This window comes from Planococcus citri, chromosome 4 (genome assembly GCF_950023065.1).
Source record: "Planococcus citri chromosome 4, ihPlaCitr1.1, whole genome shotgun sequence".
Taxonomy (NCBI): Eukaryota; Metazoa; Arthropoda; class Insecta; order Hemiptera; family Pseudococcidae; genus Planococcus; species Planococcus citri.
The window spans coordinates 27352077-27372277 of NC_088680.1; the positions used below are offsets into that span (position 1 = coordinate 27352077).

At 33.5% G+C, this 20201-nt stretch overlaps 1 protein-coding gene across 2 annotated transcripts in view; it reads left to right on the top strand.

The window, feature by feature from the left end:
• The first annotated feature begins 2100 nt into the window (after positions 1 to 2100).
• The window catches only part of uif (sushi, von Willebrand factor type A, EGF and pentraxin domain-containing protein uif), a 106613-nt gene continuing 88512 nt past the window's right edge, over positions 2101 to 20201 (top strand). For both annotated transcript variants that reach the window (XM_065360338.1, XM_065360339.1), the window contains exon 1: positions 2101 to 2401. The gene's annotated coding sequence lies outside the window, so the exon portion shown is untranslated. The remainder of the gene's footprint in view (positions 2402 to 20201) is intronic.

Consider the following 20201-nt stretch of genomic DNA (forward strand, 5'->3'; position numbering starts at 1 on the left):
GAAAAAGCTTTAACGACCTGAAAAAAGCTCAAAATAAGCGAAATTTTGACGTTTTTAAACTAAAATAAGCGTTTTTATGCATTTATACCCAAAATATGCGAAAATATGCGCTATAAAATTTCACCATTCGTCTTGAAATTGCATGAAACGTGAAGAAAATTGCGATATGCGGTATCTGGTGTAGCAGGAAAAAATATGCGATATCATAAAAATAATTGCCCTAGTACTTAATAATGACAGATTTTTTTAAAATCCTTATTTTTCAAAAATGACTTTCTTACATTTTCTCGGTCTCATAAAACCTGAAAGTCAAACATTAAAAAAGTAAGCAACGTCAGAAAATTAAAAAAAATTTTAGACTTGAGAAAGACGTTATTTTGCGAACTTTTGTGTAACTTGAATTACACATTTTTGAAAGCGTTTGCCCTCACTTTGCTTGGACTAAATACGTAGGTACCTACTTACAATATTTTTTCGGTTTCTGAATTTCTTCACATGGAAAATGTCTGTCCTAAAGTACATACTTATACTTAGGTACTTCACTTTCAAAAATTTCAAATGTGGAGAAATTGATTTCTTGTAAAAAAAAATACCTGATAATTTACTTCTTGAATTATAAATTTTTGTAAACTTTGGCCCTTGCTTTGCTCAGGCCTGTTGGTTTTTTTTCCGAATCAAACTTTCTGAAAAATATAGATACCTGATATACTTATTATTCATACTCAGAAATCGTTTAAATCAGAAAATGAACTTCTCACTTGAAAAATAAACGTTTTTTTATTTTTCAAAACTCAAATTTTCGACAGCCTTTGCCCTTACTCCGTTCTGGTTTGCTTACTTTCCTTTTTCAAAGTTGGAATTTCTAAAAATCCATCATTCAAATTCTGAAATTTTGAAACCAAAAAAATCAAACTCCTGACGTAAAAAAACATTGCTTTTTTCACGTTTTAAAATACGGATTTTCGAAAGCTTTTGTCCTCAGTTGGTTCTAGCTTGTTTGCTTTTATTTTTTAAACTTTGAATCTCTGAAAAACCATAATTCAATTTCTAAAATTTTAATTCTAAAAAAACCATAATTAAAATTCTAAAATTTTAAAACCAAAAAAATCAAACTCCTCCTCACATTAAAAAAAAAAAAAAAACTCCTAACTATCAACTTACTTTTTGAACGTTTTTGCCCTCAGTTCGTTCGAGCCAGTTTACTTTTTTTCAAACTTGGACTTTCGAAAAAATCATTAGCCCTATTCGAATTCTAAATTTTGAAACCGGAAAAATCAAACTCTTCGGTCTTCACATAAAAAAATCATTGTGTTTTCACCCATCAGAACCAGAATACGAATTTTTGAAAGCTATTTCCATCACTATACGCTCGAATTAATTTGTATCTCTTTTATAAAATGAAAAATTTCATGTATGAGGCTTCTAAAAAGTAAACAGGGAAAACCCAAATTGGTACCTTGAAAAGAGGGCACCCTTCATATGTACTAACAATGTAACTCGTGTTGCCTACTTTGGGTATTAGGCAGACCACTCAAAGTGGATGGACAGTAGTTTTTGTTTGGCTCTTCTTAGATACTCGTACTTCTTAGTTCCGCTATTGACGATGACGATGACCAGCGCCCGATGCTTGAATAACCAGTTGAGGCTGTTGAACTTGGCGAACTAGTCTAGACACGAATTTTTGCGTATGATCATTTCAATATTATTATTTTCGCCATGTAGGTACCTGAGTAGTTGCGATTCTCAAAATTTTTCATTTATTTATACAGAATGATGATATTTTCAAACCCATCATCTGCGAGGAAATACTGTACAGAAAATGTCGCTCCAAACCAGACGATTATATTATTGAATGAAAACGTTCGCGGTATATAGAAATTTTACGGAAAAAAGAGAATTATCACGGGTGAAACGAATACCATATAAAGTGGAAGACCTCTGATGAATGCAATCGATGTTCCATCTTACCTGTGCTAGTTCCCGATCTTCTTCTTGATTCCCTTCTGCTCCGCTTCCTGTACCAGCATTGTAGTATGTAAGTTGTTCGATGAAAAGAGGGGGATCGAGAAGTTGGAAAGGTTTTGTTGCGGTTACGGTCCCACTTAATAGAAAGGTGTATAACGCGGTCTTGTAGTAAAACCTGCAGCCGGTTTTTTTCAAAGACGAAATCCATCTTTCGCGAGTGTGTGTGCCCGCGTTTTGTGAAGTTTATTTTGTGTTTTATCCGTATATATAATATTTTGTTTTAATCGATACTATTTTGGTGCTTTTTGATTCATTTGTTTTGCGCGATTTGTTGCTTAATTGAATGAGATTTTGGATGAAGTGACAGTGACTGTGTTCGCGTATCAATGCGTTTATTATAGTGTTGTTGGTTATTTGGATTTTTCCCCTGTAAACTGTAAGTGTTTGATTATGGTACCTACTATATTACATTGCTTTATGTGTTTGGGTTTGGGGTGTACCTGTAGCTGTAGAGTATTTACCTATTTGGTTTGGCACCTGTTGCTTTTCAGAGGGGAGGAATGTGCTAAAGTATGAGGTACCTACCTAGTCTTATGACTACAGGAATAAGTAGATAATGTTTCTTTTGTTGAGGTAAAATGACTGATGTAGGTACTCTTACTCTTACTTCATAAGATGATATGATCAGCTACCCTTGATGTAAAATTTTAAGTACTTCTTTGGATTATTTTTAGCATGGAGTGTTCGATGAATCAGTTTGATGGTTTACTTTTCTCATATTGATCATGAAAGACGTATTGAAATCATGTTATAAACTCCATTCGTGTCTTACAGTTAGTACGACTGCTGTTTTCTTATATGTTTAACGTATTCGTGAAAGGATGTTGAAGGCATCAAACCATCTACACGTATACAAGCATTCACACACAAACGTACAACATATTGTTTATATGAATCAAAAATACCTACACGATACACTGCAGACCAATTCAGTAAAACAGATAGGTATAAGGTAGGTACCAAAAGTCATCATCAACTGGTCAGATGGTTTCGGTGTCTGAAGAGTGAAGTTATTACCTATACCAAAATACCTGCTTGATGTAGCTGGACGGCATATTTTTGACGACATCATTTTCGTATCTATAAAGGTTCAAGCCTAATCTATCTATTCTATCACCTAAACAGTTAAACAAATACCGGTTTGCTATTTAACCAAGAAACCCGTTAAGAATCAAATTATACTTACTCGGTACACATCTATACTAATAGAGATGGTAGGTATACTTACTTACCTTTTAATCCGAGTAGGTACTGTTTTTCTACGCCAAATTAATACGAATTCCGCTGCAAGTTTTGTATTTTCTCGACGGGATATTTCGTAATTTTTTCAATACTCCTTTGATGCCGGTATTTCGTAACTTTCGCCCGGTGAATAGTGTCTTTTATTCTACTTCCACAACTCTTAAGTGTCCTGCTATCCTATCCTATGTACGTCTTTGCAAGACGCTTCGTTATAACGCAGTTGGTGGTAATTCAACCTACAGCAATAACAAGAGCAAGAGCAAATCCGAATTCGAGTTTCCTTCCATCGATTCATCGTATAGTATCATCCAGGTCCATCGTCTTCTTTTATTTGATACCTATCGTTTGTCTCTCCTGTGGGGGTACAGACCTTTCGTCTCGTGAGATAGGTAACAAAAAAGTACCTGTTTCGTAATCGTTGGATGAAGATACGTATATTAACGTGTGGATTTCCTTATCATTATAGTTCCATAACGCAGCTTCCACATTTCAACATCTAGAGCATAGAAATTTAACGAGTTATATTATTAAATGAATATGTATCTCTAATGAGAAAACGAATGCTGGTGTTACGTGTTGATATGCAAAATTTTCGTGATGATGAATTCGGAGTTGGTCTGGATACATTAATAAAACGTTACTGCAGTGATCACTCTGCTCACTATCTGCAGGGCAGTTGAACAGGATTGTGGGCTTGACGAATTTGACGATTCTTGTATGTAATATGAAAAATACAGGTCCAGGTATTTCTTTGTGTTTTTATTATGCAGTGGAATTTTCAAACGCCATTTCTGACTGAATCTTCTTTTATTTTTTTTTGCAAATAATTACTCTATGATTTTATCATCTTTGTACCCATTTTTGGCATTTTTCGAGTAAAAAAAACGTAGAATCTATACCTAAACGATTGAAAAAGTGTGTTATGGCAGAATTTTTCACTCCAGGTACGACCTCTTTCGATCGATTTTTTTTTCATCGCTATGTGCAGATTCACACACATGCTTCTTTCACCCAAAAGTTGCAATAATTGAATCAATGAGAACAGAAACGAGCAAACTCTCATTTTTGCAATTTTCAGGAAGTGCACAGAACTGTGGGAAACAGTTTTTGGTTATTAAAAGATGACTCCAGGACATAATTTTTTAAAGTATAGCAAAAAAATTTCATTTGTGCCGAATGTCCTTCGAAGAAATATGAATCAGATCCCTTTCTTCACTCAGTTTTCAAAAAATTTTCTAATTTCAATGGGTTTCGATTGGATTGGGCTTCTTTTTTAGGATTTAAACAGGGCCCAAAAAAGTCACTTTTCTGACGTTTTCACGAAATTTCGATTGTGCGATAGTGAAAAGTACAGAAAAAACTTAGCCTCTTTCTGTTCTCATCGATTCAATTGTGTAAAAAGTGGATACTTTTCAGAGAAGTTCAACTCGCAGAATACTAATGCAAGCTGTAAAAACGTTTTAGACCAAAAATTAATTTTTTCACAGCTCAAAAAAAAAGTTGTTCAAAGTAGGTATATAAATGTGAATATGATGATGAGTAAGTAAGTATTCTCATATGCGTTTAAAAAGCTCATTTTCAGTCCTAAATTTTTATTTATTGAGCAAGCCGAACTACCTTAAAATGTCTTCTTTTTTAATCATTTTGCTCTTGATGGAACTTTCAGGACTCACACTGTCTCTGATTTCTTCAACGAAATCACGCTAGATCGAAAGAGCATGTTCTAAAAAGCTCGTAATTGAAATTAACGAGTATATTTGAAAATTTAAAAAAAAGCTGTTCCAAGGACGATTTTCAATTTTTTTTTCATAAAATATAATTTTTTTGATCAAAGTGAATCTATGTGAATAATTCCTTGAATATTCAATTCCCATACGTCAACGATCATTCGTTTTGGGCCATTATGGAGCCTCCGGCGACTTTTTTAATTTTCTTCAGAAAAAATTCAAATCGCTTTGGAAGATCCAAAAATTAATTTTGGTGCTTACAACTTTGTACGGTGCTTATTGAGCACCCTCTCGACTATTTTAGATGGTTACTGAGAAATTTTATGGGTGTGAGATCAAAAGTGAATTTTAGTGCAATTTGTACTCAAATTCCAGACAAAGTTAAGAAATAAAACTTTTAAAAAGGTACATAACGAATGATTTTTCCGGCAAGGTATTTTCTGTTGTATCTACACAATCACCCTACTCGAAAACGATTTCAATTTTGATCTTTTTGGAACCTCTGGCGGGTTTTTGAATTTCTCCTGGAAGTTCAAATCACTTAGAAAGGGTCAAAAAAAACTCGAGCACCTAATAACTTTAACTTTGGTCAGTTTTTAATTGGTGATCACCTTGAGTATTTTCGATAAATATTACAGGATCATTCCATACCAAACAGCCAAAATTTGCACGGTGGGTCACCGATTATTTTCAGATTTTGTATGTTGGCAGAGGTCCCTTAGGTTTTTTTTTGCATAGAGGAGATTCATGTGGAAGTTTTCAAAATTACATCCAAATGAAAATTTAAAATGCCTGTATTGGTGGTTCTAATCAACTTTGCGGTTTACCTATATTCTTTATTTTTACATGATTCCAACATCAGTGTTTCCACTTTGATGATGTAAAAAATGAGTTTAAAAACTTGCAATTGAAATGAAAGCATGAAGGTGGAAAAAAAATTCTGGAAAAATTTTCGAAAATAGCCCTTTTTATGTAGAACAAGATATCAAAACAGTGCTGTTGTGACCTGTTCTGACAATAGGGGCCATAAGTCGGATTTTTCATTTTCAATTTTTTGGCCATTTTGAAAACTAGACATCATATCGAGTCGAATGAGACCAATCCCAGCCTCCTAGCTCATTTTTTCTCACCTTTTTTCATTTCTTGAAGTTGAAGGATTGAAAAACAAAATTTTGAGTAAAACGCATTTAAAGAAAAAAATTTATGAAAACTGATAATGTGATGTTTTCCGAGAAAAGGTCCATAATGTTTCAAAAAATGGATTCTGGTACTTGAAAGTGCGTAGAATAACATGGAATAAGTTAAATTTACGATAAGAGCACGTTTGCATTATAAAACCGTAAAAAAATAAGATAAAATGAGAAATAATTTTTTTTAAAATTGATTTTTTTTCGATTTTTACTTTCTTTTGCAAATATATCGAAAACTAAGCCCCCTAGAGAAAAACTAATGACATTACGTCGATTGGAAATTTAATTCTCTACAATTTTCCTCGACGTAATTTTTCCGTAGAATGCTTTGTTCCGCCTCCAGATAGTTTTAAAAGTTTTGAGCGCTCAAATTTTCGACTGACACTAACTTCAAAATACGCTTTTAACACATTTTTCGGCCAAATTACCTGTTGTGGCTGTGTCACATGACAGTTCACATGTCAAACAATCAAAATCCGCGAAAAAACAATTTTTCAAAATTTTGACTTATTTTTACATTTTTGCCTCTACTGTAACAAAAACGTTTTCCGACTTATGGTACCTTTTGTCAGAACAGGTCACAGATTTATTTGAAATTTCTGAGAAAATAATTTCTAAAGATTGTGAGTAGATACCAAATTACCTACTGTAAAAAATCTTCAAAAAATATTTTTTCTCCAATGTTGAAATATTTTATCATTTTGTTGATAAAAAAGATCAATAAAATTTCTTATCTGCCTATACAGAGAGCAAATTTACCAAGAAATGTAGTTTTTGAAAATTATTTTGGCATAATTATTACCCTTGTAAATCTGTAAACAGAAAAATTCCAACGCCATATCAACTAAAAATGTTGAAAAAATTTCTTAAAAATTTAATCTCTGCTTACTTTTTTATGATCGTATAAAACATTTTTGCGGAAATTTGAAAAAGGTTCATTAAATTTTAATTTTCGACGAATAGTTATCATTTAGAATTTTGGATTTTAATGAAAATGTTTTCAAAATTCTAGAAGCTGTTGGGAAGTTGTTTCAGTTTTTTATTCGAATGTTATTCTATGTATCTAGTATGCTGCTCTGGATGCTGGATAAATTGAAAATATGTACCTTATCTACCTGTATATTTTTGTTATTTCTAACCTTTTTTATTAAAATAATCCCAATCTTTCATCCTCACAAAATTTTCACTCCTGATATGCTCTTCGAAAATGTTCTTGTTTTATACTTAGGTATGGTTTTTTGAGATCAGATTTCAAAGATGGCCTCAAGGAAAACTCCAATCTTCGATTTTCAGATATTATGAAAGTACGAGTAATTTCTCAGTGGATTTCTGATAACCCAACCCCTTTCTTTAAAAGTCTCGGTATTGAAAAATGAGTACTTTTGAGCATTTTTTGGATACAATGATTAAATTAAACTGAACCAATTTGACATTGAAAACAAATGGGTAGGTTTGGGTGTATCATCAATTCCACAATGAATTTGAAATGAAGAAAATTTAAAAGATTTTTCGTAAAATTGGAATGAGTATAGGCACCTTACCTATTTTCCAGTTATTACTGATAAGATTGCCTTGCTTTAAAAACATCGCTCAAGCTTATAAGTATTTCAGTATTTGACAAATGAACGTTATACAAGACCATATGTTATCAGTAATAATAACTGACGCAGCATCTTTACATTTGAATTCAGGTCTTATATGTAACGGCAATTTTCTCCGGCGGCGGTGCAATCACATTACCTTACCGTATGAACGCCTATAATAATAAATATTGTCAGTAAACGAACTTCTATTTACATCATTTAACTCGTTATCGAATTATCGATGATGAAGTGAAAATTTTAATAAAAAAAGATAATTGATCTTTCCACGCTGAGAGCCATGGCTGAGAATAGGTTCAGGAGGCAGATACTGTAGAATAGGTTCTATGAAATCGAGCTCCGAAAAAAAAAAGAAACCAGAAATGAAAACGTAACTAATTCAATAAACAGACTACAATATGTACCTATCTGCGTACCTATATTTTGATAGTATTTAAAAAATATTTATTTACACAGTCACGAATTTGATATCATAAAAAAATATGTATCGATTAATATCTAATAAGTACCTAATATGTACCTGTAGGTATCAGTGAAGTAAATAGGAAATAGGTATCGGACGTAAGACAAAAAAATTCGACAGTTGATGTAATTTTACATAGTTCTCCATCATCGGAGAATTACACACTAATGTGGAAACTGGAACTGGAAGGAAGTTTTCCTGTCGATGAGGATTTCTTCATGCTCGAATAAATATACCTGTTGTTTGGTTAGGCACCGTTTCTGTGTATAATCCAGTGATATTTAACTAAATTATTTACGAGCAATTAATCATCTACAGTTGATCGAGGATAATTTGCATCAAACATCGATACGATAACGTTGAAGCGTATTTTTTTTCTTAATTTTCACCGCCTCTGAAAGACTATCCTGGTTGATTGATGTCAGCAAATCGAAACGATTACTCGTATATACTCCAACGTAGGTAAGGTACTGTATGAATATTATACACTCACGTTCAACGAGTAAAAACTAAGTATATTAAACGTCGTAATCTGAGCAATAATTTTACGTTGCTTTTGAAATTCGCGTGAAAAAACTGCTACAGAGCTATATTAACAATTATACGGTCTAATTTTTCCCAACACGAGCGATCGTCGATCTCGTACCGTGTTTCATGTTTTATGTGATACGTCCAAATCGATCGATGATTACATCTTGTGGAAGTAAATTCGTACCTTCTCTTGGTTTGGCGATTCGATTTGTGTATGTATAGCTAAATACTTAATACTTGAGGTTAGAACTAATTTTTATGGTGGTTATTTTACGTAAGGTAATGAAATATGCATACTATTCGCATTCTTTGTTGTATTAAAAAGATAGATTGAAATCTACCTACTCGATGATGAGATTGGTTTGAGAAAAAAATTACTCCATATTTCGGTTCTTGATGCAAACAGAATCCCTGCGACGAATTTGTTTTTAGTGAACTGCGGAAGTTATGAATGAGATAAAAGGAATATATTAGGCTATGCTTAATATACGAATTTGAAATATTTTCCACACTTTTAAAATGTTTCGAGTAAAATTTGTATATTTTCACTAAAAAGGTATTTCGTCGTTTGTGTGTACATATAAACCTACCTGCCTGAGTAAACATGCAAATATGTGTAACGTGTCGAGATACACTTTACACTTGGCAACGAAAGACATGCTTTCATCCGGAATCATTTTAATGAATTAAAATGTGGACTTGAGAAAAATGTAGACACACCCGGTTTTTTATTATACCTATACTCGTATATACCTAACCTACCCACCTTTTGTAATCCGTTTGCTTTACATACACAACGTGAAAATTTGTTATAATGTACTTTTGAAAATTTACGTTTACCCAGAGTACAACGTACCTATCCGCAAGTTGACCGGTCACCGGTCAGTTGGACAATGTTTGCTATTAAAAAACCTAACCTAATTGCCAACTAGTCAAGGTTGATGTTAATGCATCGCAATCATTTCACGACCAAGAGTATAAGTTACCTGAACATTGAAAAACATTACCATTCGCGAATGGTGAAAAAAAATATAAAACCGTGAAGCGTGGAAATTGCCTACAGATAAGTAAACTTGTACCAGCGACTAGGCGCTAAAATGTGATACAAAGAAAAATTAAGTCGTATATACTCGCTCATGATAGTTCACTGACCGTGATGGTGGTAAACACTGTACTGATAACGCACTGATGAACTTTAATGCAATGACATCGTTCAGTCTTTATAACAGATCCATTATGGAGTAAAGAAAAAAAATGGGCAACTGGTTTTATGTATTATTTTTTTTTTATCTTCTCAATGGACGAAAGTGTTACAATTTTGTTTCCTTCGCACGTGCTCGATCAAATAGCTGATTGAAATTATCATGGTACACAAATCTAATTTTTTGTTCTCGACATCGCGCGAAGCTGATGTGAATGATGATTCCATTTCGTCTTCACCTAGTTGTTGGAAAATGATTAATTTTAATTGTTGTATCCATTTACCTACATCTGTGGAAGATATGAATTTTCTGCTCATTTTGACGTACCTAAGGCTAAGCGAATATCTTTATGATCCCTTCGATCGACTTAGGCAAATATTTTCAAAATATTTTTTTGCCGCTCCAAAACTAAAATATTCTCTAGGGATTATTTTTGAGAGAAAAAAAGAAAAGTAACCAGAAATTCGGTTGTCATCTCATTCTTTACCTCCTGAGTTGATCGGTGATCATTTCGAACCACTTCGAGTCACAAAAATAAGAAACCCAAGTTTATACCTAGAAGTTGAGTTTCATTTTTAGCCCAGTCAAAATGCAATTTCACCCAAACATTATTGCGATCAAAGGTTTTTTGGTGAATATTGTCTAGGGTGGTATGCTGAACAACATACTAAAAGTCCCCGCCCCTACCCCACGAGCAACCCCCCCCCCCTCCCACAGTGGATCAAAGCCCCCCAAAATCAGTTTTTCGTCAAGAACTCCTGAAATATTGAATTTTGAGTAAAATGAGCTCAGTGATCATTTCATCTCCTCTCCAATACCTATCAAATGAGCTATCGACCAACTCCCTAGCCTCAAACCTGTTCTAATTGATAAAATGAAGTCAAACTTGGGGAATGGGATTCTTTTAGGAGCTAGAGTTGACCTCTGGAGTGGGGAGGGTCTAAGTTAAAAATTAAAGAAAGGTCATTTTTTTGGAGGGGCATAACATGACCCCAAAAGGATGAAAAGGGTACAAAATCATACCATCGGACAGTACCCTATCTGCTGTGATCATCATATCCAAATTTCAGCTTCCTAGGTCATCCCCATCTCATTTAATGCGGAATTACGGTGAAAATACCCTTATTTTCCCCCTATTTTCGGGTTTTTCCATCTTAAAAGGAGTATGGATGACCTAGGAAGCTGAAATTTGGATATGTTGATCACAATAGGAATACTGTCTGATGGTATGATTTTAGACCCTTTTCATCCTTTTGGGGTCATGTTATGCCCCTCCAAAAAAATGACCTTTCTGTAATTTTCAACTTAGACCCTCCCGACTCCAGAGGCAAACTCTAGCTCCCAAAAGAATCCCATTCCCCAAGTTTGACTTCATTTTATCAATTAGACCAGGTTACAAGTCCCAAGTTATAAAATGTAATTAGGGGGTCGTAGCGCCACCCCCCTTGAGGCTAGGGAGTTGGTCGATAGCTCATTTGATAGGTATTGGAGAAGAGATGAAATGATCACTGAGCTCATTTTACTCAAAATTCAATATTTCAGGAGCTCTTGACGAAAAATTGATTTTGGGTGGCTTTGATCCACTGTGGGAGGGTTTACTCGTGGGATAGGGGCGGGGACTTTGAGTATGTTGTTCAGCATACCACCCTAGACAATATTCACCAAAAAAACCTTTGATCGCAATATTTGGGTTCACCTATTTTTTTCTGCTATTTGACTGGACTATTTCCCCAGAGTAGGTACTTTTTTCAGAAAATGGACAGTTCGAAAATCCACTGGAGAGTTCAGAATGATTTGAAACCATCACCAATCGACTCAGAAAATCGAAAATAAAGTAGGGTCATTCCACGTCAATTCGATCGACGAAGAAGTGGTAAGGGGGTGGGCGATTTTTTTTTGGAATTTTACCTTTAGGAAAGAACTTCCGAAGGGATGACCAATGGCGCAAATCGCAGCAATCTAGCCCCTTTTTAAAGGCTGCTAGGGGGTATCAAAGTTTTCAGTGAACTTGAAGTATCACCCATTTCAGCAATGGATTACTCGATAACCGCGATACCCACCAAAATGAAACTTTTCCCAATAGTTAGGGGGTTTGAAAGGCTTTTTGGCGATATCATAAAAATCAGTGTTGCCATTTTTTTTCGTACGAAAAATTAGCTAGAAAAGTTTCAAAACGTGGTTTTCATATCGTTTCGACTCTCAAAAATTCTGAAAAAAATATATTATGGACAACGTTTCATGGTGAACAACAAATTGAAAAATTGGGATGGCATTATTTCCTAAAGTCGATTTAAAAGAATTGAAAGTTTGTGAAAAAATGAGATTTTTTGATTTAAAACATGAAAAAAGTTTTGATTGGTGAAGTTGACCCTTTTGACCCCTATTTTTACGTGTCCGTTGAAAAAAGTTGAAAAACCCCTTTCATGTGATGAAATGAACTCATTTCAAAAAAATCAAAATTCAAAAAAAAGTCAATTTTCAATTCCAAACATCAAAAAAAGTTTAAATTTATTCAGTTGTCTTATTTTGACCTCTTTCTGACGTATTTCATGAAAAAGTTGATAAGAATTACACTCATAGCAAAAAAATTAAAAATCGTTTACTTTTTCAATTCACTCAGAATTTTGATTTTTTTGTGGTGAGGTTCATTTCATCGAGTGACAGGATTTTTTTCAACTTTTTCAACACATACGTAAAAATAGAGGTTAAATGGGTCAACTTCACCAATCAAAACTTGCATTTTTTTGAAAACTTTCAGTTTTTTAAAATCGACTTTACGAAATAATGCCATTCCAATTATCGTCCACCCCATTACCACTTCTTGGTAGAATTGACTTGGAATGACCCAGTAAACCCATTTTTAGCTTGATACGTTAATTTGAAGAAGTTTTGTGTTTTTTTTCTCATGAGACACTTAAATTTTCATCGATGGTGTATTTCGGGGTCCTCTTTTGATTGCCCTTGGTTTGATTCAAAAAATTTGGTTCTGGTTGAGATACTTCCATTGTAAGAGACTTTGTCTTTGATATTTATTTTGAACGACAATCATTTAGGTATTGGTCCATCTGAAGGTAGTGCGTCCAAAATTGGTGCATTTTTTAAAGAAATACCCCTCCCTCCTTTCACAGACCATTGTTGGGATACAATGCACAATTTTTTAAAACCTAATAAAAACACAATATTTCAAAATTGGTTCATTGCTTGGTCAGAAGCTTTTATTTGGGACCAAGACATATACCTGCCGGCTGCCCACCTCTTGGAACACTTTTTCCTCAATAATTCGAAAGATATGATTGATAGCTTGTTTTTGAACTTATCTCGCAGAGTTTCAACAGCTCACTAATAAACTTCGGGAAATGAAAAAATTTTGACGTATCCTTTTTTCCAAACAATTTCCTTTGAAATCCGTGAGAATGTACTCAAGTTCGAATTCCAAAACGACATCTTCCCCGTCGTTACATTTTCGTAGAAAGAAACAGTGAAATATACGATTTACGTTCTCTGGCACAGAACGTTCGTTTATTTACAACACAGCCTTTAACCATATACCTATCTATCTGCCTTCAATTGCAAATCACATTACTAGCAAAAGGTGAAAAACTGGAACAAAATGGTTGAATCTTGTTCAACTGAACTGACGAAGCGTGAGAATAATACAAGAAATACTACACGAAGACGTCAGTGAATCACGTTTCCACACAAATGGCATATCAACACGACATATTGATAACATTCGAGCCGATACAAAATTTTGTCATTTTTTTTCATCGTCGCAAAATAAAACGTAAATATCTATTTTTGAGGTACATATCTCGAATGTTGGAATCAATGTGTCAAGTACATGACTATTGATTAGTGATACACACATATTGTAAAAGTAAAATGATGAAGTTTTACTAGGCCAGTGCTACATCTCGTCTCGTATACATAGGTCGTATCCGGAATTTTCATTCACGTAGAGATTAATAAAAATAACGATAGTCAAAGGTACACATAATGCAGCTCCAGCTATACCTGAAGCAGAATTGTATAGACTTTTCAGTACCTATCTATATGTTTTTCATTATGCATTTGTAAAGCTACCGGTATTTAATGAAATTCCATAACCGACTAACCCATAGGTTACATTCTAAACAGGTGAATAAGGCAGTCAAGGTATAGGTATCAGATATGATGTAGAAATATAATCCTATCAGTTTACCGTTAAGTAATTCTCGGCTACTTTTTGATTTTTTTTTTATTCTTTTACTTTCGTGTCGCGGTCATATAGCGTAAGACACTTTCAAAATGAGTAGTAGGCCCAAGTCTATACAGCTAAGAAGTCGCTTTGGTGCTGAGAATTTCGTCCGTTAGAATTTTCCTACGTAGCCAATACTCAATTATATGCATGATCGAGAAAGTGTAAAAAAAACCTATCGATGTTAATTAGTCGGTTAATTGTACTGGTACGTTCGCCGACGTTTTCTTCGTTACTCATATCTATTTCATTAATCATTGTCCAACTGCAATGGAAAGTATAAATCAATCGATGAGCATTTAAATCATTTCTCTTTTCGGTTGGCTAAAAAAAAAACATTTCGATTCGTAGAACAAAAGATGCACGTGTAAATATTGAATTAACCGTTACACTTTTCTGATCGAGATAATATCGTCGCCGCGAGAATTAATTTGTCGTTTTTTTTCTTAATTTTATTATAAAACGAACTACGGAATGTTTCGTAGATAGTTAATGAGTTCTTTTATTTAGGTATTTTTTTCACTTAAATTTCCTCTAGGTGCCTAGTTTATTGATCTCAGTCATTTACGAGGATGTTTATTGGTTCAACGTTTATGTTTGACACAATTTCAAAAAATTTGTGAATTTTTTTTCTTCTTACAAAATGCATCACGTAGGTATGGTACGAGTACATTATTTATTTTGACGTTTATGTTTCACTTTTAAAACGATTTGCAAAAATGACCACGTTAATGATAAATTATTTTACTCGAATTCTTTCATTTTCCCTTTTTTTTATAGCCTGCTACCTACTGTTGTCACGATGCGACGAAAAGAAAGTAAAATCTGAAAGAAAATATTCACGAATAATAATTTTTTTCAGAATGATTGGTTTTGATTACTTAGGTATTAAATTAACGGTTCTGTTGTCCGAAAATCTACGATGGAAACCTCGTTGGTAGAATTTAAGAGGTCAACGAAATTCTGCAGAAGGTGGTTAGTGCCTCTGCCTACCTGCGTCATTGTTCCAAGAAATAACAGTTTTAAAATGATGTACCCTATACTCGATATCGATAATCATAGATTGTGTAACAATTCCTTTTCAAAATTGTAAATAGGTAGTAGAGTAAATTTTACTTGAGATGAAAACAGAACATTAAACCGGTTTTATAGTTTAATCTTTTCTACTCGTTGTAATTTGACAGAAAAAACAATTATAGTCAATGATGAAGCGAGGAAATTTTTCAAGGTGGAGAGAAGCATAAATTGTACGAGTACTTGTAGGTAGGTATAAGATTAGACCGGAAGGAGGGGGTGGGAAGCCTGCATCAAGTGAGATCGAAAAAAAGTGTTCCTCGTGAGGGTGGGTCGTTATTGACTACATATTTTATTGGAAAATTGCAGGAAAAATTTAGAATCACAGATTTTAACCACCAGTTTTCTACACATTGAAAATCAAAAACAATTTTTTTTTGATTTTTAACGTAAATTTTGAAATTTGAAACCCCTTGCAGCCTTTTAACCCCTCAAACCAGAATTTAGGCACTGAAAGCTCATTTTTGGATTTTTGGTGAATTTTTGGAATGTTAGAAAATTCAAGAAGACTATTTTCATGACAATTTTTCAACTTTTTCTCGATTTTTTTTAAAAAACAAAATCAACCAATTGAATAATTACTTCAAATAAACGCTTCCTTTCCACTTTGAAAATGGCCAGTTTTAGGATTTATGGTGTTATATTCCTCAAGTTTGAACTCAATAAAATTCGAGAGTTTAAGTTTAAAAATTTAATTTGATAAATTTTAGATATAAATTTACAAGATTTTGGGTAAAAATAATAAAAGATCTAATTAAATAAAAAAATCTAAATTTACTGTTGAATTTGGAAAATGTTTAAATCCTTATTTACACAAATGAAAAAATTTGAAATTAAAGTTTAGGTGAAGTAAGGCAAAACTTATTAAACTAAAGTTTAAATAAATACATAAAACTCCAAAAAGGAGACTTACCAATGTTGAAAATTAGACAGGAAATCTCTGGTGCCATAAATGGGGTTGCAAACCAAAAATCGGAATTCTCAAATGGTCTCGTGAAAAATTATAAAATTGCACAATAAAAAACGTCAGTTGACTAGAGAGTAAAAATAATTGACCAATAAATTGATTCGCGAATAAATTCAATGAATCTCCGAAAAAAATGATACTTGGAAATTAGTAAACAAAATAAATAAAAACCGTGAACTTGAAAATTTGATAAGTAAGTAAGTACTAGAAAATTCAGTAGTCGCAAAACGAACCATTAAGGCGTTGAATAGAACTCGAAGTATCTATTTTTGTGATCTAAAAACAACTGAGGATTTGTAAACTCACCCTAATTGTATTTATAATAAAATTTGGTTCGTTTTTGAGAGGGAGGGCTTTGAATTGGTCAAATTGGTAAGATAGTTTGATTTAAATTCATTTTGGGAAAGGATCAAAAAGGATGCGCAATTTCGAAAAGCAAGTGACATTTATGACATCTAAAAATTGCAATTTGGAGGGTGAGTGTGCGACAAATGAAAAAGGGTTACAATTCTGAATAATTAGTAAGTGATAAAAAAGTTGTAAATGTCCTCAGTCATGTCAATGTTTTGAATGTACTTGTGGTTTATTTTAAAGGGGTTTAAAAAGTACTAGGAGACATTAGAGCTCATTAGCTCTTGTACAAATTGTTGCAAGTGTCATCATTTTATTATGAGAAATATTAATGTTATTCAAATTTTGGGTTTTTATCATATTGAAAATGGTCGCGAGCAGTCAAGCACGAGGCAAAAACGTGAGCCCGGAGCCATAAAGGTTTCAGATTTGAATTTTATAAGCTCTAAATTATTGTGTGAATCGGGGGTGGCTGTGGGAATCGAAGAGCCCACAACTATAAATTTTTACTGTTCATTAATTGACTTGAGAATTGTGGGTAAGTGTTTGATTTTAAATTTACACCGCTTAATGAGTTTTGAAAGCGTGAGTAAATATTTTGATTTAGAGTTTTAATTGAATTAGGGGATGACCGAATTAAACCTATTAGTGACGTGATTAAAGTTAGCAGATGAATTATACCTACTGATGAAATCTAGCCAGAATATTACAATGGACTATGAAACTTCCAGCGAGTTTTCACTTTTCTCCAGGAATTTAAAATCGCTCAGGAAAGACCAGAAATGAGCTTCAGCATGTGGTTTCAACTTTTTGGTTGATGCTCAATGGGCAGTGGGTGCCCTCTCGACCATTTTAGGTGGTTATCGTGAAGTGTACGTTCGAAAGTTTTGATCAATTTTGTAAGTTCCAGAAAATGCAAAAAAATCAAATTTCAATGAAGATACATACCTATAGAGCATTTTTTATGACAAGATACATATATTGCCTGGTGTGTCTACAGGATCACCTGACTGGGAAACAATGCAATTTGGCCGTTTTGGAACTTCCAGTGAGTTTTCAAATTTTTCCTGAAATTTCAAATCGCTCTGGAAGGACCAAACATGAACTTTAGCACCTATAACTTTGGTCGGATGCTTATTCAACACTCTCCCGCGATCGTTTGAAGTGGTTACCATGAAATTTCAGGAGTACCACTTCAGAACTGAATTTTTGACCAAGTCAACTATGTAGTTGATTATTTTTATACTTACGTTATACGCCTTCTTACCTCCTTTGAATATGTGATTTTTTAAATTTTTTCTTGAATTATTCACTGAAATCGCTCCATAAAACGTTAAAATCAACTTCGGCTTCTGAAAATAATTTGGGTCTAAGATGTAGGAAAGTTTACTCAGAAACTTTCAAGAGTACTTACCAACTTGGCATATCTAGGTATACCTAGCTAAGCATTATGTAATTTGAAAATGAAATATGAAACCAGAAGGTGCTTGTACATATGAATACGTCATTGCAGCTGTAAATTTTTTCCATTACAAACATCCCGTCGCGAATTTACCGCGACAGTATCGCGAATAAATCTCAAGAATGTTTATCGGTCAAGATTCCAAGATGGTCGGCTACACATATGCAGCTACGAAGAAGTTATTCGTCTGGTCTGCGTATCTTGTATGAAAATTGGTATCGTTTGCCGGATGTCTGACAGTCTATAGAAAAAGTAACGTTTACCTTCAAACGTGAAATGTTCTTGACATTTTTTTTCTCTCTTTAGATATTTTCGATTTTCAGACTATGTAGAATTTCAAACAAAAATATTTTTTTTTTTACGTTTGCGTTTCATTTTTTGCAAGATTTCTCAATATTCTTATAGTTAGATACCTACTGGATGGACTTGTATTATAGCATTACCATTGTAATGTTATTTTATTTCATCGATACTTAATTTCTCTATTTTTATACAATCGAGTGTACGTACGTAAGTGTAGTATCGTATATACCTGCCTATAGTATACCCATCTGTTGGAAAGCCAAAAAATAGGTACTGTATATTCCGCAGCAAATACCCAACAAGGTGATGAAAGTTAATCGGCATATTTTAACGTTTTCTCAATGGGACTTGCTATGTAGTACTGCAGTCCAGGTATATGGAAGTTGCCTCATATGGATGTGGAAAAATTTCATTTCTTTCAAAATCTACCTACCTGCTCATTCGTCTGTAATCGATGATCGATTCATTAAATCATAATCGATGTAGAGATATCAATTACCAAGGTCGCGTTTTAATTTCGGTGTGGTTTTATTATCGATCATAGATTGGCACCTATTACGTCAAAAAGGTTACCGTTGAATATGGTGGAATCGCTGGATCGAGAGAACATAGCAATTCTATTACATATAAGTATAGAATCTGCAAAATAAGTAACTCGAAACATTTCAAATTTTACGTAGCTTTTTATTCGATCGAGAATTTTATCGTCTAGAAATAATAGTCAAACTACCTAATGAAACCGATAGGTATCATTTGAATAGACATCCGTTAAAGAAGAATTAGGTAAGTCGTCTTTAACGGTTCAATGTGTAGAGCTGAAGAACTCATCGACACGTTTTGCGCCTTCTTATACCTAAATTATTGTGCAACTACTCGAAAATAACTGGACCAAGTCGACTGCTGTTTTGAATGTTTCACTGATAACGGTCCGTTATTTGTGACGTTTTCAATTATGTATTTTGGATAATGAAAACATTAAGTAATTCTTGGTCACGATGGCCGGGTCATTGATATAATAATTAATTCAGTTAGAGATATATTTGATAACTCGTCGATGAGTTTGTTGAATATTTTTGGTCAGCTTTGGTTTTGTGAAATTACTGAAAATGTTTGGGAAAATTACCCGAACGGTTTTCTCTTCGTTTATTATTATTTTTTAAATAATTTATTTAAAACGTCAATCAACGAATTTAAAATTTATTTATTTTTTATCGCTCATATGCCAAGTACTTCGTCAAAGTCGAAAATAATTTTAAAGAAATCGACCACTCGGCTTGAATTTTATGCAGGCATTTAAATTAAATCGATTAAATAATAATTTATACTTTTTCCTGGCTCGAATATCTCATACCTATGCAACGGTCCCCGTACGCTTTTACGTTAAAAGAATAACTGAAAATATACATTTTTTTTCTCTTCGAAAACAATATGTCATACGAGAAATGTGGACGATTAATTGTATATTAATGAGTGAAAGTGAACAATAAATGTACATTTAAAGATTAAATTTATTAAGGTATTCGATTACCTACTCGTCGTATGGCGATTTGCAAGCACAATCGTATTACGATTTTGATCCAATGTCGACACATATGGTTTTGATTGATGACGTGAAAAAAATCATTTCCAATCTGATATTATCTCACGGCGAGGGATCCATTGAAATCTGATAAAGTACTTACTTATTAAACTTTCAATCGTCGAAAACCAATTTTCACTCGAGTGTTCATGGACGTTTGGGTTCAGGTTCAGGGTTGGTGAGATGTGTGAGTTGGAAAGGGTCGTTGATCTGATTTTGGAAGAAAAATATGTGGAATTGACTCGTT